Here is a 6,608-nt window from a genome sequence, read left to right as displayed (position 1 = left end):
TGCATTGCCTGAGGACCTGCCCTTTCATACACTGTAAGGCCTGAGGACCTGCCCTTTCATACACTGCAGTGCCCGAGGGCCTACCCTTTCATACACTGTAAGGCCTGGGGACATGCCCTTTCATACATTGCAGTGCCCGAGGGCCTGCCCTTTCATATACTGCAGTGCCTGAGGGCCTGCCCTTTCATACACTGCAGTGCCCGAGGGCCTGCCCTTTCATACACTGTATTGCCTGAGCGCCTGCCCTTTCATACACTGCATTGCCTGAGGGCCTGCTCTTTCATACACCACATTGCCTGAGGGCCCGCCCTTTCATACACTGTAAGGCCCGAGGGGCTGCCATTTCATACACTGCAATGCTTGAGGGCCTGCCCTTTTATACACCTAATTGCCTGAGGACCTGCCCTTTCATACACTGCATTTCCTGAGGGCCTGTTGTTTCATACACCACATTGCCTGAGGGCCCGCCCTTTCATGCACTGTAAGGCCTGGGGGTCTGACATTTCATACACTGCAATGCCTGAGGGCCTGCCCTTTTATACACTGCAATGCCCGAGGGTCTGCCCTGTCATACACTGCATTGCCCAAGGGCCTGCCCTTTCATACACTGCAATGCCCGAGGGTCTGCCCTTTCATACACTGCATTTCCCAAGGGCTTTTCCCTTTCATACACTGCAGTGCCTGAGGGCCTGCCCTTTCATACACTGCAGTGCCCGAGGGCCTACCCTTTCATACACTGCATTGCCTGAGGGCCTGCCCTCCCATACACTGCTTTGCCTGAGGGCCTGCTCTTTCATACACTGTAAGGCCTCAGGACCTGCACTTTCATACACTGCAATTCCCGAGGGCCTGCCCTTTCATACACTGCATTGCCTGAGGGCCTGCCCTTTCCTTCACTGTAAGGCCCGAGAACCTGCCCTTCAATACACTGCAGTGCCTGAGGGCCTGCCCTTTCATACACTGCAGTGCCCGAGGGCCTGCCCTTTCATACACAGCATTGCCTGAGGGCCTGCCCTTTCATACACTGCGTTGCCTGAGGGCCTGCTCTTTCATACACTGTAAGGCCTCAGAACCTGCACTTTCATACACTGCAATTCCCGAGGGCCTGCCCTTTCATAGCCTGCCCTTTCATACACTGCATTGCCGGAGGGCCTGCCCTTTCATTCACTGTAAGGCCTGAGAGCCTGCCCTTTCATACACTGGAGTATCCGAGTGCCTGCCCTTTCCTACACTGCATTGCCTGAGGGTCTGCCCTTTCATACACTGCAAGGCCTGAGGACCTGCCCTTTCATACACTGTAGTGTCCGAGGGCCTGCCCTCTCATACAATGTAAGACCTAAGGACCTGCCCTGTCATACACTGCAGTGCCCGAGGGCCTGCCCTTTCATACACTTTAAGGCCTGAGGGCCTGCCATTTCATACACTGCAATGCATGAGGGCCTCCCCTTTTATACACTGCATTGCCTGAGGGCCTGCTGTTTCATACACTGTAAGGCCTCAGGGCCATCCCTTTCATACACTGCAATACCCGAGGGCCTATCCTTTCATGCACTGCATTGACTGAGGGCCTGCCCTTTCATTCACTGTAAGGCCTGAGGGCCTGCCCTTTCATGCACTGCAGTGCCTGAGGGCCTGCTCTTTCATACACTGCAGTGCCATACACTGCATTGCCTGAGGACCTGCCCTTTCTTAAACTGCATTGCCTGAGGACCTGCTCTTTCATACACTGTAAGTCCTCAGGGCCTGTACTTTTATAGACTGCAATTCCCGAGGCCCTGTCCTTTCATACACTGCATTGCCTGAGGGCCTGCCCTTTCATTCACTGTAAGGCCTGAGGGCCTGCCCTTTCATACACTGCAGTGTCCGAGGGCCTGCCCATTCCTACACTGCATTGCTTGAAGGCCTGAACTTTCATACACTGCAAGGCCTGAGGACCTGCTCTTTCGTACACTGCAATGCCCGAGGGCCTCCCCTTTTATACACTGCATTGCCTGAGGGCCTGCCGTTTCATACACTGTAAGGCCTCAGGGCCATCCCTTTCATACACTGCAATGCCCGAGGGCCTATCCTTTCATGCACTGCATTGCCTGAGGGCCTGCCCTTTCATTCACTGTAAGGCCTGAGGGCCTGCCCTTTCATACACTGCAGTGCCTGAGGGCCTGCTCTTTCATACACTACAGTGCCATGCACTGCATTGCCTGAGGACCTGCCCTTTCTTAAACTGCATTGCCTGAGGACCTGCTCTTTCATACACTGTAAGGCCTCAGGGCCTGTACTTTTATAGACTGCAATTCCAGAGGCCCTGCCCTTTCATACACTGCATTGCCTGAGGGCCTGCCCTTTCATTCACTGTAAGGCCTGAGGGCCTGCCCTTTCATACACTGCAGTGTCCGAGGGCCTGCCCATTCCTACACTGCATTGCTTAAAGGCCTGCCCTTTCATACACTGCAAGGCCTGAGGACCTGCTCTTTCATACACTGCAATGCCCGAGGGCCTGCCCTCTCATACACTGTAAGGCCTGAGGACCTGCCCTTTCATACAATGCATTGCCCGTGGGCCTGCCCTTTCGTATACTGCATTGCCTGAGGGCCTGCCCTTTCATACACTGCATTGCCTGAGGACCTGCCCTGTCATACACTGCAATGCCCGAGGGCCTGCCCTTTTGTACACTGCATTGCCTGAGGGCCTGCCCTTTCCTTCACTGTAAGGCCCGAGAACCTGCCCTTCAATACACTGCAGTGCCTGAGGGCCTGCCCTTTCATACACTGCAGTGCCCGAGGGCCTGCCCTTTCATACACAGCATTGCCTGAGGGCCTGCCCTTTCATACACTGCATTGCCTGAGGGCCTGCTCTTTCATACACTGTAAGGCATCAGAACCTGCACTTTCATACACTGCAATTCCCGAGGGCCTGCCCTTTCATAGCCTGCCCTTTCATACACTGCATTGCCGGAGGGCCTGCCCTTTCATTCACTGTAAGGCGTGAGAGCCTGCCCTTTCATACACTGGAGTATCCGAGTGCCTGCCCTTTCCTACACTGCATTGCCTGAGGGTCTGCCCTTTCATACACTGCAAGGCCTGAGGACCTGCCCTTTCATACACTGCAGTGTCAGAGGGCCTGCCTCTCATACAATGTAAGACCTAAGGACCTGCCCTGTCATACACTGCAGTGCCCGAGGGCCTGCCCTTTCATACACTTTAAGGCCTGAGGGCCTGCCATTTCATACACTGCAATGCATGAGGGCCTGCCCTTTTATACACTGCATTGCCTGAGGGCCTGCTGTTTCATACACTGTAAGGCCTCAGGGCCATCCCTTTCATACACTGCAATGTCCGACGGCCTATCCTTTCATGCACTGCATTGCCTGAGGGCCTGCCCTTTCATTCACTGTAAGGCCTGAGGGCCTGACCTTTCATACACTGCAGTGCCTGAGGGCCTGCTCTTTCATACACTGCAGTGCCATACACTGCATTGCCTGAGGACCTGCCCTTTCTTAAACTGCATTGCCTGAGGACCTTCTCTTTCATACACTGTAAGGCCTCAGGGCCTGTACTTTTATAGACTGCAATTCCCGAGGCCCTGTCCTTTCATACACTGCATTGCCTGAGGGCCTGCCCTTTCATTCACTGTAAGGCCTGAGGGCCTGCCCTTTCATACACTGCAGTGTCCGAGGGCCTGCCCATTCCTACACTGCATTGCTTGAAGGCCTGACCTTTCATACACTGCAAGGCCTGAGGACCTGCTCTTTCGTACACTGCAATGCCCGAGGGCCTGCCCTTTTATACACTGCATTGCCTGAGGGCCTGCCGTTTCATACACTGTAAGGCCTCAGGGCCATCCCTTTCATACACTGCAATGCCCGAGGGCCTATCCTTTCATGCACTGCATTGCCTGAGGGCCTGCCCTTTCATTCACTGTAAGGCCTGAGGGCCTGCCCTTTCATACACTGCAGTGCCTGAGGGCCTGCTCTTTCATACACTGCAGTGCCATACACTGCATTGCCTGAGGACCTGCCCTTTCTTAAACTGCATTGCCTGAGGACCTGCTCTTTCATACACTGTAAGGCCTCAGGGCCTGTACTTTTATAGACTGCAATTCCAGAGGCCCTGCCCTTTCATACACTGCATTGCCTGAGGGCCTGCCTTTTCCTACACTGCATTGCTTGAGGGCCTGCCCTTTCATACACTAAGGCCCGAGGACGTGCCCTTTCATACACTGTAGTGCCCGAGTGCCTACCCTTTCATACACTGTAAGACCTGAGGACATGCCCTTTCATACACTGCAGCGCCCGAGGGTCTGCCCTTTCATACACTGCAGTGTCTGAGGGCCTGCCCTTTCATACACTGCAGTGCCCGAGGGCCTGCCCTTTCATGCACTGTATTGCCTGAGGGCCTGGCCTTTCATACACTGCATTGCCTGAGGGCCTGCTCTTTCATACACTGCATTGCCTGAGGGCCTGCCATTTCGTACACTGCAATGCCTGAGGGCCTGCACTTTTATACACCTCATTGCCTGAGGGCCTATCCTATCATACACTGTAAGGCCTCAGGGCCTGCCCTTTCATACACTGTAAGGCCTAAGGACCTTCCCTTTCATACACTGCAGTGCACGAGGGCCTGCCCTGTCATACACTGCAGTGCCTGAGGGCCTGCTCTTTCATATACTGCAGTGCCATACACTGCATTGCCTGAGGACATGACATTTCTTAAACTGCATTGCCTGAGGGCCTGCTCTTTCATACACTGTAAGGCCTCAGGGCCTGTACTTTCATACACTGCAATTCGCGAGGGCCTGCCCTTTCATACACTGCATTGCCTGAGGGCCTGCCCTTTCCTACACTGCATTGTTTGAGGGCCTGCCCTTTCATACACTGCAAGGCCTGAGGACCTGCTCTTTCATACACTGCAATGCCCGAGGGCCTACCCTCTCATACACTGTAAGACCTGAGGACCTGCCCTTTGATACACTGCATTGCCCGTGGGCCTGCCCTTTCGTATACTGCATTGCATGAGGGCCTGCCCTTTCATATACTGCATTGCCTGAGGGCCTGCCCTTTCATACACTGCATTGCCTGGTGGCCTGCCCTTTCATTCACTGTAAGGCCTGAGGGCCTGCCCTTTCATACAGTGCAGTGCCTGGGGGCCTGCCCTTTCCTACACTGCATTGCTTGAGGGCCTGCCCTCTCATACACTGTAAGGCCTGAGGACCTGCCCTTTCATACACTGCATTGGCCATGGGCCTGCCCTTTCGTACACTGCATTGCCTGAGGGCCTGGCCTTTCATATACTGCATTGCCTGAGGGCATGCCCTTTCATACACTGCATTGCCTGAGGGCCTGCCCTTTCATACACTGCATTGCTTGCCCTTTTCATACACTGCATTGCCTTAGGGCCTGCCCTTTCATACACTGCATTGCCCGAGGGCCTGCCCTTTCATACTCTGCAGTGCCTGAGGACCTGCCCTTTCATACACTGCACTGCCCGAGGGCCTGCCCTTTCATACACTGCATTGCCTGAGGGCCTGCCCTTTCATACACTGCAATGCCTGATGGCCTGCCCTTTCATACACTGCAATGCCTGAGGGCCTGCCCTTTCATACACTGCAGTGTCCGAGGACCTGCCCTTTCCTACACTGCATTGCCGTAGGACCTGCCCTTTCATACGCTGCAATGCTTGGGGGCCTGTCCTTTCGTACACTGCATTGCCTGAGGGCCAGCCCTTTCAAACACTGTAAGGCCTGATGACCTGCCCTTTCATACAGTGCAATGCCTGGGGGCCTGCCCTTTCTATACACTGTAAGGCCTGAGGACCTGTACTTTCATACACTGCAATGCCTGGGGCCTGCCCTTTCATACACTGCATTGCCTCAGGGCCTGCCCTTTCATACACTGCATTGCCTGAGGGCCTGCCCTTTTATACACTGCAATGCCTGAGGGCCTACCCTTTCATGCACTGCATTGCCTGAGGGCCTGCCCTTTCATACACTGCATTGCCCGAGAGCCTGCCCATTCATACACTGCAGTGTCCGAGGGCCTGCCCTTTCCTACACTGCATTGCCGTAGGACCTGCCCTTTCGTACTCTGCATTGCCCGAGGGCCTGCCCTTAAATACACTGCATTGCCCGAGGGCCTGCCCTTTCAAACACTGTAAGGCCTGAGGACCTGCCCTTTCATACACTGCAATGCCCGAGGGCCTGCCCTTTCATACACTGCATTGCCTGAGGGCCTGCCCTTTCATACACTGCAATGCCTGATGGCCTGCCCTTTCATACACTGCAATGCCTGAGGGCCTGCCCTTTCATACACTGCAATGCCTGAGGGCCTGCCTGTTCTCTTAGCTTCCAAAATTTGAATGGTTAGCCCTGTCCTCACACATAGTAATCTCTGAGATCCTGTTCATTACCCATAAACTAATTTTGAGGATCTGGCCCTTTTAAGGTCTCGTCCTGCGAAAGACTGCTCACATGCGCAGTCTCGCTGGCGAGACTTAATGGGGTAGAGTGAACAACACTAGCAAGGTTAAGCCCCGCCCCTCTTCCCCATTGGCTGGCCTCCTAAACGGTGGCCAGCCATTGCAGAAGAGGTCCTAGTGACGTTCTTCTTTCGATCT

The sequence above is a fragment of the Lissotriton vulgaris genome, chromosome 1_1 (assembly GCF_964263255.1).
Source record: "Lissotriton vulgaris chromosome 1_1, aLisVul1.2, whole genome shotgun sequence".
NCBI lineage: Eukaryota > Metazoa > Chordata > Amphibia > Caudata > Salamandridae > Lissotriton > Lissotriton vulgaris.
Note: the sequence above shows the minus strand (reverse complement) of the source record.